This window comes from Lissotriton vulgaris, chromosome 5 (genome assembly GCF_964263255.1).
Source record: "Lissotriton vulgaris chromosome 5, aLisVul1.2, whole genome shotgun sequence".
NCBI lineage: Eukaryota > Metazoa > Chordata > Amphibia > Caudata > Salamandridae > Lissotriton > Lissotriton vulgaris.
The window spans coordinates 757,771,568-757,786,843 of NC_141693.1; the positions used below are offsets into that span (position 1 = coordinate 757,771,568).

Sequence of the window (15,276 nt, forward strand, 5' to 3'; positions counted from 1 at the left end):
CATTAAATCAAAGAACTTCACAACCTGACAGTTCAGTTTAATATTGCTGGAGGAAAAACACAGTTTAACTGCCTGCCTACAGGTCCGAACGGCATGTGATCTAAGATCTAAAAAATGGTAGCAACAGCTTATGCCTCAGGTCCATTAGTCTCGGGCAAATGCATATCACATGAATGATGTCCTCCTTGCCATACTCACACAGGCGACTTAGGGCCGAGGCGTGAGTTCTCTCCCATGGTGGCAGGTGCGGTAATATCGGGATAGCTCCAAGGCGCAGTTTCAGGAACTTTTCTTTGATTTTTATTTTCATCCCGATATTAAGATATGCTTGTGGCCGTATTTTGCCGTAATCTCCCGCTGTTATCCATCCATGCGCCCTGTTGGCTAGGTCTTTCTTAACTTCTTTTTTTGTCCTCATATATGCCACCAGTTAATGACTGCTCTAAAGTAGGCGCTCTTCAAGCCACTGTCACAAACTGTCCTTTCCAGCCCTCGTGTTTGTGGATAGCTGTAGAAGATTGCCCAGAGGAATGGTCGTTACCCGTCCAACTTCCTTTCGGATTGGTACTTGCTGCTAAGGAAGGACAGGACCGCTTACCTCTGGCATAATCATTGGACTATTGTTACTTTTCGATCCAGGCATTCAATGCTGACCACAACCTGACAGCTTTATCACCCCCACATAAAATATCAAATTTACTCACCGCGACGATATATTTAAGACACTCTGCAAATTTCGGGGGGGATACAGACTTCCATGCTTTGCAGATCTCTCTTCTAGCAATGGCCATTACATAGAAAATAAACTGTGACAAGTTGCTGTTAAACACATAATCAGGCAATAGGCCGAAGAAAACCAATCTGGATGTACATTGAATTGGGACCGACAGTACCTCTTCTAAGAACTTACACAATTGTTTCCAAAAATTAGCTATGTTAGGACATTCAAGAAACATGTGAATATCATTTGGGCTCATTAGATTACACCTAGGGCAAAAATATTGCGCCCCAGAGATCCTAGAGAGTTTCGCTGGGGTCCAATATACTCTGTGCAATGTGTATAAGTGATTTCTTCTTAGATTAGAAGGTTTGATTATCTTTTGGGATAATGAAAAAGAATCAATGCATAATTTCTCTACATCCTCGGCTATCTGAACTGTAGAGGGGTCCCATATTTTCGCAATCTCTATTTCCAAATTGTCTTTATTATTCAATAATATATTATACCATTGTGCCGTTTCCCTTTTCATTTCTCTAGAATTACTAAATAGTTCTAAGAACGGTTCCTCGTCATTTATGTCCCAATTTTGACTTCCCCACCAGGCCGATAGTTGATAAAACTTAAACCTCGTTAACGTCCCTCCAGTTACGCCCTCTAGAAATTCCCACTTTAAAGCTTTCGATTCATCACATAAGTCCCCCCATTTCAGGAGACCTGCTCTTTTTAAGGGGAGAGCCAATTGGTCCATTAAACATTCCGGGGTGCCTGGTGAGTCCCAAATTGGGGAGTATTGGTGGTAATATTGAATACACAGCAACCTACACATCTGCGACCAAAAGTATAAAGCAGCCTTTAAAACTTTCAGCCTGACTTTTTTGAAAAAATTTTTGTCACCAAATTTAAACAGAAAATAATCAGTACCAAAAGGGAGATCCTGCAGCATAGCCTGGAATAGTAAACTATTTGAAGTAAAATCCAATTTATTAGCTAGTATCCTAAAGTTTTTAAGCTGGAAAGCATAACAGTAAAATAATAAGTCGGGGTGAGCTAAACCACCTAATTTTAATCCTCTCCTTAACTTCTTCCAAGCTATCCTTGGAGATTTTGTTGCCCAAATAAACGACCCTATTCTACCTTGCAAATTAAGAATATCTTTTCTACTGAAAACTAAGGGAATAGAATTAAACAAAAACGTAACCTTGGGAAGAATGATCATTTTGACAAGATTCACTCTGCCATAGATGTTTAAAGGCAAAGTGTTCCACCTAGACAGAAGTTTTTTGATCTCCTTTATCACTGTTTCCCAGCTAACCTTCGGAGTGTCATCTATATTCTGGGTTAAATAAATACCTAAATATCTCATCTTACATTTGGCTTCTGGAATAGGGAGTAAGTTATTCCAACACATTACCTCGGTTTTCTCCTTGTTAATAGTGTAACCTGAGACCGAGCCAAAACTCTCCGCGAGCATAAATAGCCTAGGAATTGCTACAAGGGGGTTTGAGGTATACAACAGAAGATCGTCTGCATATAGTGCTGTCCTAATTGATAATTCCCCAATTTTAAACGAAGAAATAATAGAATCATGCCTTAAAGAACAGACAAAAGGTTCAATGTAGACATCAAACAGCAGTGGAGACAAGGGGCATCCTTGCCTTGTTCCTCTGCCAACACTGAACCATTCTGACAATCCTCCGTTAACCAGAATCTTGGCCCTGGGACCTCTATATAAAGACACCACACTTTTGATATAAATTTCAGGAAAGCCAAATTTCTTCATCGTTGACCATAAATATTTCCAGTTTACTTGGTCAAAGGCTTTCGCGGCATCTATTGCGACTATGGCCAATGTTTTTTTATTTTGAACTGCATAGTCAATAGCTCCAATTGCCTGAAATGTGAGTTCATTTAATTGTCTGCCCGGGATAAATCCGCGTTGGTCCGGATGTATAATGGATTTGATCACCTTAGTGAGCCTGTTTGCCAGGATACCTGAATAAACTTTTGAGTCCGAGTTCAGTAAGGATATGGGTCGGTATGATTCTATCCTTTGTGGGTCTTTGTTCGGCTTCGCAATTAATGAAATGGTTGCGTCCAGCCAAGAAGACGGGATTTGCTGACCTTGAATGAAGATTTCATTGAAAAGTTTAAGCATTGGAGCAATAAATTCATCCAAATTATCCTTATAGATTTCTGTTGGGAGCCCATCCGGACCTGCAGCTTTCTTTCTTGCCATTTTCTCGACTTGAGATCTGATTTCCCCCTCGGTAATTTCTTTTCCTAAAAAAGATATTTCTTCGTTGCTCAAACAAGTTAAATTTCTCAGAATGTCTAGATTTACTATTTCCTCCGATGAAATATTCACTTTTTCACGATAAAGATCTTCATAAAAAGACCTGGCCTCCTCTTTAATATCTTCATCCTCAGATAGGACAGCGCCAGTTCCTCGTTGTATTAGAGTTTTAATGCTGTTTCTGGACCTGTCAGATCTGGCTTTCCAGGCAAGTAATGATCCACATTTCTCCCCATATTCAAAATTACGCAACTTGCTTACCTCCCACTTATCTCTTAGTATTTTTTCAGAGCATAGTAGAAATTTAACTTGTTTAGGTCTTTCTTAACTTCTATTGCCGAAATTATTCGGGCAGATTTTTTTGCCAACTTTTTGAAGGCCTGGTGGTCTATGGCGGTTTCCCAAATGTCGGATAAGCCTAGCACATCAAGAGATCCAAATAGGTAGTCCCTAGGCAGTGAAGTGCGACATCTAAGTAGCTCTTCCCAAACGCTGGCATTTAACGAGTCAGGGTCTGCATCGCGGATCTTGGACCAGTTAGTTACATATGCGCTCCGTCTTTCTAGTGTTTGTTTGACCACCCCAAATTCTTAACGAATTTAGGCCGGAGACGCGTATTTGGGAAGATTGAAAATAGCCCTGTAACAATTGGCTATGACGATGTCTAACAATGCAGCGTCCTTCCCATGCAGCGATTCACTCCCATAGGTGAGCGTTGGTTGAAGTTTCACTCGGAGGATTTCAAGGAAGGGTTTAAGGGTGAGGTCAGGGAGTTTAGTCTTTAGTGATTTCAGTGCGAGGTGGGTCATTGTTGCCTTCCCTCAGATGGACTGGAGCTGAGGCCTAGACGTGTTCTTAGAATCCAGCACGACGCCAAGGTACTTGTATGTGGCTACCCGTTCGAGCTTTACTTCGTTCAGGTACCAACAAGGGATCCTTTTCTTCCTGTAGTTCACCGTCATGACCTTAGATTTGTTGAGGTTTATTTCTAGGGCATTCTTTACCGAGAAGGCATGGGTACAATTCAAAAAATGCTGAAGGCCTATTGGCGACCGGCTTATCAGCACTAAATCGTCCGCATATAACAGACTAGGGGGGGTGACTTTTCCTAGCTTGGGCGCATGATTGCGGCATTTGTCAAGTTCTTCCGGTAAGTCCGAAATAAACCGATTGAATAGAATTGGCGCTAATAAGCACCCCTGCTTTAGACTTTTAGTTGTCCTAATCTTCTTTGAGATGTGCTGGCCAGTTCCAAGTTTAATTGTAACCCAGGTGTTAGAGTGAAGCAGTATTAGGACGTCTAGGAGATGTTTCGGAATGCCCCAATTGAATAGTTTTTCCCAAAGTTTGTTTCGGTCCACAAGGTCGAAGGCCGCAGTATAATCAATAAATGAGAGGAATAGCGGTAGCTTGATGGTTTTTGCTTCGCCCATCAGAAGGGACAGGGCCATGATGTTGGTTGTTGTCACTTGGCCTTTACGGAAACCTGTTTGGTTGGGAGGGATAATGGCTTTTTCGGACGCCCACGCCGATAGTTCTTCCAGAATGAGCCCTCTGAAATATTTTGCTTCTATGTCAAGCGAAGCAATGAGACGGTAGCTGTTCGGATTGCTCTTGCTCCCATGTTTATATATCGGACTAATGACGGACCCATGCCAGGAGTCCGGAAGGGATAAAGAAAGTCTGGCCTGGTTAAAGACCTGACCCAAAGATGCACTCCAAAAGGCTATGTCAGATTTGTAAAACATGGGGGGGTTCCATTCGGTCCCGGGGCCCCATTCGATCGTCCCTTGGTGATTCGCCGCCCGATGTCTGCTGGGGTGTATCCCAATCCATGCAAGCTTGTCCCCCTTTGATTGCTGGGGTTACCATCACGACCAAGCTTTGTGATTTCCATGCAGGGAGACTTTGTTGTGGTGTCTCCTATATTGTCATTATTGAAGTGTGACAATAAGTATTTGGTCCATACTTCCTCTGCTATGTGCGAATTTTGCCCCTGATGGTCAGGGTTCTGGATTCTTTTCACCATTTGCAGAACCTAGAACTGTTTTTCTGCTTTCCTTCGTGGTCAAGTTTCCCCCAAAGTTCTTAGTTCCTTTGTTTTTGGCTTACCCATTTCAGCCGTTTGAGTTGCTTTTTTGCTTCTCTCAGCAATACTTGCAAACTAGGGTTTCCCTGATCCTTTCGTATCCGCCTCAGAGTTTGGTTAATCAAACGTTTTATTGTTTTCATTTCTAACCGCATCTGTCTCGTGCTTGAGGGTCCCCTCACAAGGCTAGAATCGGTAGGCCTGGTACTGCCCAGTTGTTCCCCGATGGTGGTGATGAAGTCATGCCAGACATTCGCCAACTTAGATGAGCAATGAATTTGGTGGAAGAGGGTTTTCGCGATTGAACCAATAAGGTCGATGTTGTCAAGATTGCACCGTATCCGTTTTAAGTTTGCACTGGTGGTTGCTGAAATCATTCATGTCTATTTTGAATGAAGTTATCCAGCTGAACATGTCTAAGGACATGAACATGTAATCCAAATGCGAGGATTGTGTGCTAGAGTGGAAAGTGGCTGCTGGTGGATCGTCTTCAGCATAACGTCCATTTAGGGCCCTTAAGTTATGGATATTCAATTGCCAAAGAAGGTTTTTTGAATGTTTCGTTAAGATGTTATTTTTTGTTCGACCTTGCGGCGGAACGCCCCATGCTGTGTCTAATTCATAAGAGAAGTCAGTGCCTTGCTCATTGTTGATGAGAAGCATGTAAAAATCATCAGCCAGGATGAAGGTGTCTGACTCCCCGGAGTCCATTATTTTTTGTAAAACGTGCCCCAGCTCTTCCACCGATTTTTGTTTCCATTTGGGGTGAATAGATATATTTATAATAATGACTTCCTGGTGCTGCTTTGTTAGAGGGAGTGAGAGCTTTGCCACCTGTATGACACTTGGGGGGGGGTTATATGAAAGTCCAGAGCCCTAATTTCGCCTATTGTCGTTATAGAGGCGAATACCATCAGTCCTCCTGAACCACGGCCGAAGGTTGAAGTTTTGGTTGCTGGCGTACAGAGTGACGTAAACCCCTGAAGATCAAATACCTTATCTTCCCAAGATTCTTGTATTAACAGGAGATCAAATGAGGTTAAATATTGTATGAGCTCCGGATCGTTCTTTTTATTAACTAAGCCATTGATGTTCCATGAACAGATTCTTATGGCCCTACGTACCACCAAGGGGTTAAAGGGCACTTTCCCATTCTGTCAAACATCAGCAGTCGTTATCGCGATAGTACGCTGAATACATCTCCAATTAGGGTCTGTCGATAACAACATGTTTGTATCTTGATTGCGATATTGACCCCGTTGGGGACTTTTAATGTGTTGGTAACATTGCCCCGGTGAGCAACTCCTAGCTCCCTTTAATATTGAAGTGGAGTTTTTTTGAAGCTGAGGTTGGATGGTGGGTAAAAGCGGAGTTGGATAGCGGGGCTGACTTTCCAGCTTCAAGGCAATTCCCCATTGCTGGATCATTGCCTCCTCTTCCAAGATTTTGTTAGCTATCTCCGGCGAGACCCAGGTAGTTTTGGTAATATCAGGCTGATGGGTCAAGGTGTTGGATTGGAACCCTATTTGTAAGAGATCGTTCGAACTGATGCTTGCTAGATTTGTTGAAGAGTGCAGGAGTCTTAGTATGTTCCCCTATTCAATGTGTCTTCATTCCCTCTGGATATATATTCTGGTTTAAACAGGATTGAGGTTGGAATGCTCTGACATTGCACTTTTATTGGAACCATCGGTAGGCCCTTGATGGCCTGAGAAGCTTGATCAAGGGCATGGTTAGAAAATGATGCACCTAAGGCGAGTGAGCCCTCGCCTTGGTCATTGTCTAGTTTCGTAGACCAGAGGGCACTGTTTGTTTTCGGCTTGGGCTCAGGACAAGTTTCCGAGGTCATAATCGTGGTACTAGTTGTTTTCGGCTTGGACTCCGAACATATCTCTGAGGTCGTAACCGGAGGGGTGGCGTTCCGCCTATTTTTTGCGGCTTCTTCACCCGATTTAATTATGCTGTTGTCCGGAGTCTGACCTGGCTGAATTATTTTGAATTGTAGAAGTTTCTGTTTGGTGCATTTTTTTGATGTAATCTTTTTTTATGGGATTATTTGTTGATTTTGAGCACTGTGATGGGGACTTTGTTGGTGCGCTGTCTCGGGCTTCGGGCGAGGAGGACCTGTGGGCACTGGGTGACGGGCTCCGGGCATCGGTGTCTGAAACCGCAGTGGATGGTGATAGTTCTTCTATATTAAACCTTGCCCCTATTAGGGTACGGTTCCTACCTTTCCTTTTGTTCTTTCTGCAAGACTTTGCGTTAGTTTGGGTCGGAGGTTCAGCTGTGCTCGTGATAGTGGTTGCTTCCTCTATTTCCGGTAGCTCAGTGGATGAAGCTTGGGGCGGCAAGGTAAAGGCTAGGCTCTGGTCACTTGGCAACTGGCTCCAAGCAGGGTCTATGGCAGGCAGGGGTGGTTCCAGGAGATGCAACTTCATAGTCACTGGTGCTGAACAATACTAGTGCATTCTTTGCAAGATACTTCAGAAAATCATGCAAATAGTTCAATAATAAAGCCAGACTCTTCGCATCCAGAGGTGTGTAGGCAAGCATTGCACCAATACGGACAAACAGTCTTAAAAGGTGAGGCGCTCCATAGACGTGTGACATCTGTACATCTGGATGATCAGCCAGAATTTCTGCATACCGTGGCCTCTCAAACTTGTACAGCAGCTGTGTGCCGAGCATCACGTTAAAGTATTCCTTAATTCCAGCAACCACTTTGTTCACTGCATACTCCTTGTTATCTCTGTTGCCTCGCGAATTCTTGTAATTTGCATAATCCTCCAAAATCGCATCAACACTTTTTTTTAGCAGGGAGATAGAAGAGCTGCTTTTGCCTAGTTATCAAGTCCTAGTCTTCAAACAGCCACGGTTTGAGCTCCTCTGGAATCTTTACTTTTACTTCAACTCTGTTTATATACGTTTCCTCATTTGTGCTCATATGTCTGTGTGCATGCGTGCACAAAGGTCTGTGTGTACATGGGTGCATATGTCTGTGTGTACATGTGTGCATATGACTGTATGTACATCTGGGTGTACTTGTGTGCACAGGTCTGTGTGTAAGTGTGCGCATATGTCTGTGTGCATGTGTACGCACAGGTCTGCGTGTATGAGTGTGCACAGGTCAACATTTATGTGTGTGCATATGTCTATGTGCACGTGTGCGTACAGGTCTCTGTGCATATGTGCGCACAGGTCTGTGTGTAAGTGTGCGCATATGTCTGTGTGCATGTGTACACACAGGTCTGCGTGTATGAGTGTGCACAGGTCACTGTGTATGTGTGCTTATATGTCTGTGTGCATGTATGCGCACAGGTCTGTGTGTACATGGGTACATGTGTCTGTGTGTACATGTGTGCATATGACTGTATGCACATCTGTGTGTGCTTGTGTGCACAGGTCTGTGTGTAAGTGTGCGCATATGTCTAGGTGTAGTTGTGCGCACAGGTCTCTGTGTAAGTGTGCGCATATGTCTATGTGTACGTGTGCGCACATGTCTGTGAGTATGTGTGCGCAGAGGTCTACGTGTACGTGTGCTCATATATCTGAATGTGTGTGTGTTCGCTGGTCTATGTGTACTTGTGTGCAGAGAGCATTTAGCTCTCCGTGACACGCCTCTCTTTACAATCAGGCCTGGAAGGTAAACCCAAGCTGCAGCACATCCTGGTCGCTGACATTTCTGTCCCCTCTCGGGTCACCCCCGACTGAGTGATGAATAAATCATTCACAGGCCTGCGGTGCTTAAGAATGGCGGGAGAGGTCGAGGGCGCGTGAAGGAAGCAGAATCCCTCAGGAGTAAAGTAATGAATATAAAGATACATGATACAAACATGGAAGGTATACTACCATGTGGCACTGTGTTGTGCTACACAGTCACTTGTTAAACTCCTCTATTGGGAATACTAAGCAGAGGCAGCTCCTTGCAGTTATTTCAGTCAGAAAAGGATGTCCAAGTGTAGGTCATGCGCTATGCAAAGGTGTTTGTAAACCAGCCTGCCACTGATTGATGAGGCAGTGTTGCCATCTACTGGACATTTGAATCAATGGCTGTATCTGCAACCAGAGGCCTGAGACTGGAATGAAAAATAGCGCGTAGTTGGGAAATGAATTTTGTCCTGTGGCTCGCAGATATGATGGCAGGGACAGAGCAAACGTTTGCGACTTCTTAAACAAATGATTGCATCGTATTAAAATATGTTAGTACCTGGTTGGTCAAAAGTGGAAGACAAACTAGCATATATTATAATAATAATATTTACAATAATAATGGCAACTATCATAATATATTTATGTGGGATAAAATATGCCCACACTGTAAATATAGGGCAAGTCACCGAGGCGTTCTATGGACCTATAGACACAAGGATGCAGGGAAAGTACTGCTACAAGATCTTGGAACTCCGGGGTCCCTTCCAATTTTCTTTTCATGTACAATTGGGGGTATTTTATTGCTTTAATATACGGCCTCAATCTTTCCAACTTGCCATTTGCCAAGTGCCTGCCTACGCCTTTTAAACAAGAAAACCTCGCACTCTGGAATTGTTAAACCCAAATGTGTTAACTCAAAATATAAGCTACAAGTCCCAGAATGCACCGTGTTGTTGGCTAAATATCAAGACTGCTTGAATGTGCCACATTTCAATTGAGACATTATACAGCTATGAAACAATAGCTGCAACCTCAAAATCAAAGCATTGTCAAAGTAGGCACCTGGGCAAGAGTGTCAGTGACACGCTGAAGTTCTTTAGTGTCAATTTTTAAAATTCGTACATGAAGTTCTTCAGAGCCTTTTAGAATGTTCCATAAGAAAATAGCTAGATGTTATTTTATCACACTCCAATTCTGTTGTAAAAAGGGACACACTTCACTTTTACAAATTATGAAAACAAGACGATGCGTGTTTGCATTATATCCTATCTCTTCATGGATAAAATATAAAAAGTAAAAGTAAACATGGGGCAGTAACAGATTCAATTCAGATTAGCACATGTAATTAAATAATTTAAATTAACAAACTTGCTTGTATACATTTTGTAACCCAGAGCGTAGTTTGATTTCCTGATGACCAAGACACTTTGTCGTGAGGTTGTACAGGTCTTGCAAGGCTCAGCACCTTGACACCAAGGCTGTGCATCAGGTTAAGGACGTCTTACTGCCTCCAATATTTGAACTAGATGCTTTTGAAACCTGACACCAAAACTATGCCTCTCTTGCAAGGCTAAGGCGTTTTACAGCAGAGCTTAATAAGCATTTATGAACTCGAGCATCGGCAAGTAAAGTTGCGCTTCACATGGCACATATCTTACGGGCTCAGAAGTGAACAGAAAGCAATCCATCAGTTATAGGGGCCACATCTCAACTTTTATGCTCCTCTTTGATGGGTGCAACTTGTAACAAGCAATAATTGTCTCACCTTTTAAATTCTGATTCCTGTGGTATATAGCACATTCCAAAATATGCGATACATTTTACCTCTCCAGTTGGACTACTCTTAATGAGGACCTCAAAGATATATAGAGGCTGGTTAGTTTTTTCCTTGGTGGTACTACCCATCTGGGTTACCATGTACTTTTCTTTATTGATCTTAGTGTCTAGATCAGTCAAGTATGCTGCTCTGTTTGTGCTTCAACATGATGGTTTTGTCTGATGAGTAGGAAACATTTAGAACATCACCCGTGAGTGAAGGCATTGCTTAGAATCCAATCATATTTAACTTAAAGGGTGTTGTACTTTCCCTCTGGGCCTCCCTATTGTACATTAAGGCTTTTCATCTACCCACTGCAGACTTTTACAAGCTGCATCTGACATTTTGATTATCCAGAGTTCTTGTTTCATCGTGCCCAGAACCAGCCAGTAGAGATAGTCTGTATCTGTCGGGTGAGTTCCAGTTTCCACCATCTTTATAATGTTTAGGTGTTTTGTTATCTTTTAATTTAATATTTTAGTAAGTCTTTGGAATCATTCAACCAGTATCTAACTGGCAGTGGTTGTGACCCTCTACTACAAACAGAAATTACCTTCTCCTGCTATTTCACCTCTCCATGCTGCTGTTGGGAGCCAGCTGTACAGATGCAACCTTCATTGGTCTCTCAATAGGACGAGTGCTCAATTTTGTAAAGTGGTCTCCCTTGCTAATCTTCCAGTGCTAGCTCAGTGCCATGGTAGAAACTCTATTCATTCTTTTGCAGTCTCATTTTTAAGTATGTTTTTATATGTTTTTTCATATCACGCTAACTTGGCCCAAGAGCATTACATCGCTTTATGTAAACCAAATTGCGTTAGGCATTTTCCTTTTCTCGGCAGGGGAATATTAAATGACTTGCCTGGAATCGCAGGACTTTGAGCACAGGCCAGATTCGAACCTGGTTCCCAAGTTCAAAAGTCAGCCAGGCTAGCTATTAGGACATGCTGTAATTGTAATTGTATGTATATAGCGCTTCCTACCCCAACAAGACGGCAAAGTGCTTTTCGGCGGAATGTATGACGTTACAATGCATACATTTACAATGCATGCCTTTACAACACAGTTTTTACACCGCAACATCCCTTACAATGCATACATTTACAATGCATGCCATTACAACACATTTTTTAAAACTGCATTTACAACGCATTCCATTACATCACATTATACCTTTACAATGCATACCATTACAGCGCATACCATTACATTGCATTTAAGGTAAGTGTTGGATAGTGCAGGGGTAAAAATTACTATTCTAACACCAAGGGGTGCAACAGTAGGGTAAGTGTTAGATAGTGTGGGGGTAAAATTACTATCCTCACTCCAGGGCATGCAACAGTAGGGTAAGTGTTGGATAGTGTAGGGGTACTATGCGTTGTAATGGTATGCATTGTAATGATATGCGATGTAATGCCTGCGCTGTAGTGACATGCGTTGTAGTGTCTTGCGTAGCAGTGACATGTAATTTAATGGCTGCGTTGTAGTGATATGCGTTGTAAAGGATGTTACGATGTAATGACTGCATTGTAAATGTAGTGCAATGTGATGACTGTGTTGTAAAGATCGTTTCCATTTTTGCGAGTATCCCGCAAATCGGATACCCAAAAGGATTAGTGGGGAATTAGTATAGTGAAATATGAATTCATTTGAGCAGTGGACATGTGAGTCTGTTAGTTGGATTGAAAGGATAATGGAGGAAAAGAGGAGGGAGGTGACTAGAAAGCCTTTATTCGGGTATCATAGCAATAGGAGGAGGTTTGGGATGAGTAACGGAGAGATGGAGAAGGTAAGAGTCTCTAGAAATGGATTCGAGAGATCTTGGTAGAAAATGAGATCTCAGGTGAGTCTAAGGAAAAATACCTGAGGGAAGAATTTTGAAAGGCTTATTTGAGAGATTTTAGTAGGAAAATGAGGTTTGGGGTGATGCAAGGAAGGATAGAGAAGGGGAGAGTCTAGAAATGGTTATTTTAGAGATCTTAGTAGTAGAATGAGGTTTAGGATGAGTCAGAGAGTGAAGGTAGAGGATATATTGAGAGAGGTATAGGGGGAAACATATGGTAGTGCATTGGAGAGACTCAATTGTTTTTTTTTTACAGTAGTAGCAAAGTAATAAGTATATAGATACACTAGCAGCCCGCCCCGACGTTGTCCGGGGGCAATGAGGATTCAGGGCCAACCGCCTGCCTAGGCCCCCGCCCGCCCCGGCCCCCGCCTGCCCAGACATTGTCCGTGTCCCGGAGCCACCTCCCGCCCAGGCCCCCTCCCGCCCGACTTTCTACGTGTCCGTTTGCCTTACCTGAGCCGCCGCTCCTCCCCGCGCTCCTGACTTCACCGCCGCTCCTCGCCACTCGTCACCGCTCCTCCCCGCCTGTCCGCCCCTCCTCTCTGCTCCTCCCTGCCTGTCTGCCGCTGCTCCCCGCGCTCATGCCTGCCGTTCCTCCTCGTCATCACGCACGTCACGGCCAGTGCTACGTCGCGGCCGGCGCTACTTCCAGGGGACTTTCTTTTTTTTTAAGTTAAATTTTTAAATTTACATTTAATTTTTATTTTATATAGCCTATGTCCATCTGCACACCCTGACATTTTCAACGATGTATCGGGTGTGTGGATTGGCGCTGTGGTTCCCGAGTTTACCTGGCTCAAAGGTTTGTGTTCTCTCTTTATAATAGTAGTATAGATAAGTACATGGATGGTATACATGTATAAGAATGTTAATATATTGCACAGATTGCCTGAGTGCTCTGATTGGACCGCCGAATACTGTTACCCTTTTGTGAGAGGCTCATATGTGGCGAGAATCCGTAACTGGCACTGTGCGACCAGCAAATATGACTGTCGGTAAATGTTATCAACAGCATGATGGAAGCTGTAAAATCCCATTGTATTGCATTTACTTGATTTGTTATAACTGAATAAAATCTGTTTACAAAATATATCAATATGTAAGTTGTGTTTAATGAACTCAGAATTTCAAGTGTTGGGGTACTTTAAGCTAGTTTTATTTGTGGAATTTTTGTTTATTTATTTTATTTTAGTTATTAAATATTTTTTCAGTAATTTAATATCCCTATTTCATTCAATGTAATGTTGTTATTATATCCCTGATTAATGTCATTATTCCACCATTTGTGATTCCACACTTAGAGGTCAAAATGAGTTACTTTTGAGGACTGTGCTTTTGCACCAGAGTAAAAGTCACAAGGTCGCCTGCAGAGAAAGGGCTGACCGTGAAAAGACTCGTGCTTTTAAAGGAATGCGTGCAACTTCCAGATTCTCTGTGCAACCCTCTTCCCAGATGAACAGAAATAATTTGAAGGCAAGAACTGCCAACTTTTGTCTGTATTCCTGTGACATTTGGCATTGAACGCTTATTGGGGAAGAAATAGCAGAGAAAGAGAGAGATAGAAAGAGACAGAAGAAGAGAGAAGAGAGAGTGACAAGCGAAGAGTGCAGAAGTGAACACGGAAAAGAAGCATAGCGCAAAAAAAGAGCGATAAACAGAAAGCAAACAGCAGTGTAACTCTAACAGTGAAAGAGAGAGTGGGCAAAACATGAGCGGAAGAGAGGAAAAAGAGAAGCCGAGAGATAACCGAGAGAGAACTGGCACCTGCTTTAATTATGAGGTTATCTGAAGCTTAATTTTGTTCCACCTAGAAGGATGGCAGAGGTTTCATGGAGTCGGTGATGCCTACCTGACCTCCGCTCGTTTTGCTGAACCATTTTTATGTTCTGATAGTTCTGTTTCCATAAATTGCACATAATCGTGCCTCAGCCTAGAACTATTATTTCCCAAGAGATCAATGGGGCGGCTCTCGGGAGTAAACAGGTCCTACCAGTGAAAGACGAGATGCAGCTCACGATAACCTTATGTCTCTAGAAACATATATCTTACCGCGTTAGCCATGCCAAGTTTGTTCTTCTCAAACCCTGACTTGGGACAGGAGTTGACATTCTTTGCCTCTCATGTGGATTTGACCTTAGTGATAAGTCAGTGGGGCAGGTGGTGTCATTATAAAGCATACGATTTAAGGCATGAGAAAAATATGGCAAGCACTACATCGACTACCACTATATTGTCAAGTACTGTAAACGTGGAGTTAAGAATAGTAAATCTATGCTTATCCAGTCATGCTTATCTTGACTTAGTTGAAGCAAAGGTTTTTGCAGCTTGTTACTGTGAAACTTGATATGTATACTACTATTATGAAGTAGTGTGGCTCACTGGTTAGAGGCGGCAGACCCGAGAGCAGAGGACGGCCCGGGACCAGGGTTCGATTCCCGGCGCGGCAGGTTTCTGGACCAGGGTCAGCGGACTCGATAATTCTCTCGCCTCGGTGCCCACTCTGATCAGCGATCACACTCGGCAACTCTGGGCATTAGCTTGCCTCATCTTCACTAACGGCCCCACCAGACCGCCGGGGATGCCTGGTCTCACCCTGGAGATACCCATTAAGGGACCATCTCTCAGGGAAGCCAGGAAGGGTTTCGCAGCGGTCAAAGCGCCTTGGGACCCTACGGGTAAGTAGTGCGCTATATAAATGCCAATACATACATTATAAAGGAAGAACTTTGAGGCGGGTAAACTCGGGAACCACAGCGCCAATCCACACACCCGATACATCGTTGTAATCCTCAGGGTGTGCAGATGGACATTGGCTATATAAAGTTAAAAAATACGTTATATTTAAAATATTTACATTATAAAA

The 15,276-nt window shown here is 43.0% G+C and overlaps 1 pseudogene; it reads right to left on the reverse strand.

Moving 5' to 3' along the window:
• Nucleotides 1–7,473: 7,473 nt before the first annotated feature.
• LOC147711514 (mortality factor 4-like protein 1 pseudogene) lies at nucleotides 7,474–8,047 on the reverse strand (annotated as a pseudogene).
• Between the last annotated feature and the right edge of the window lie 7,229 nt (nucleotides 8,048–15,276).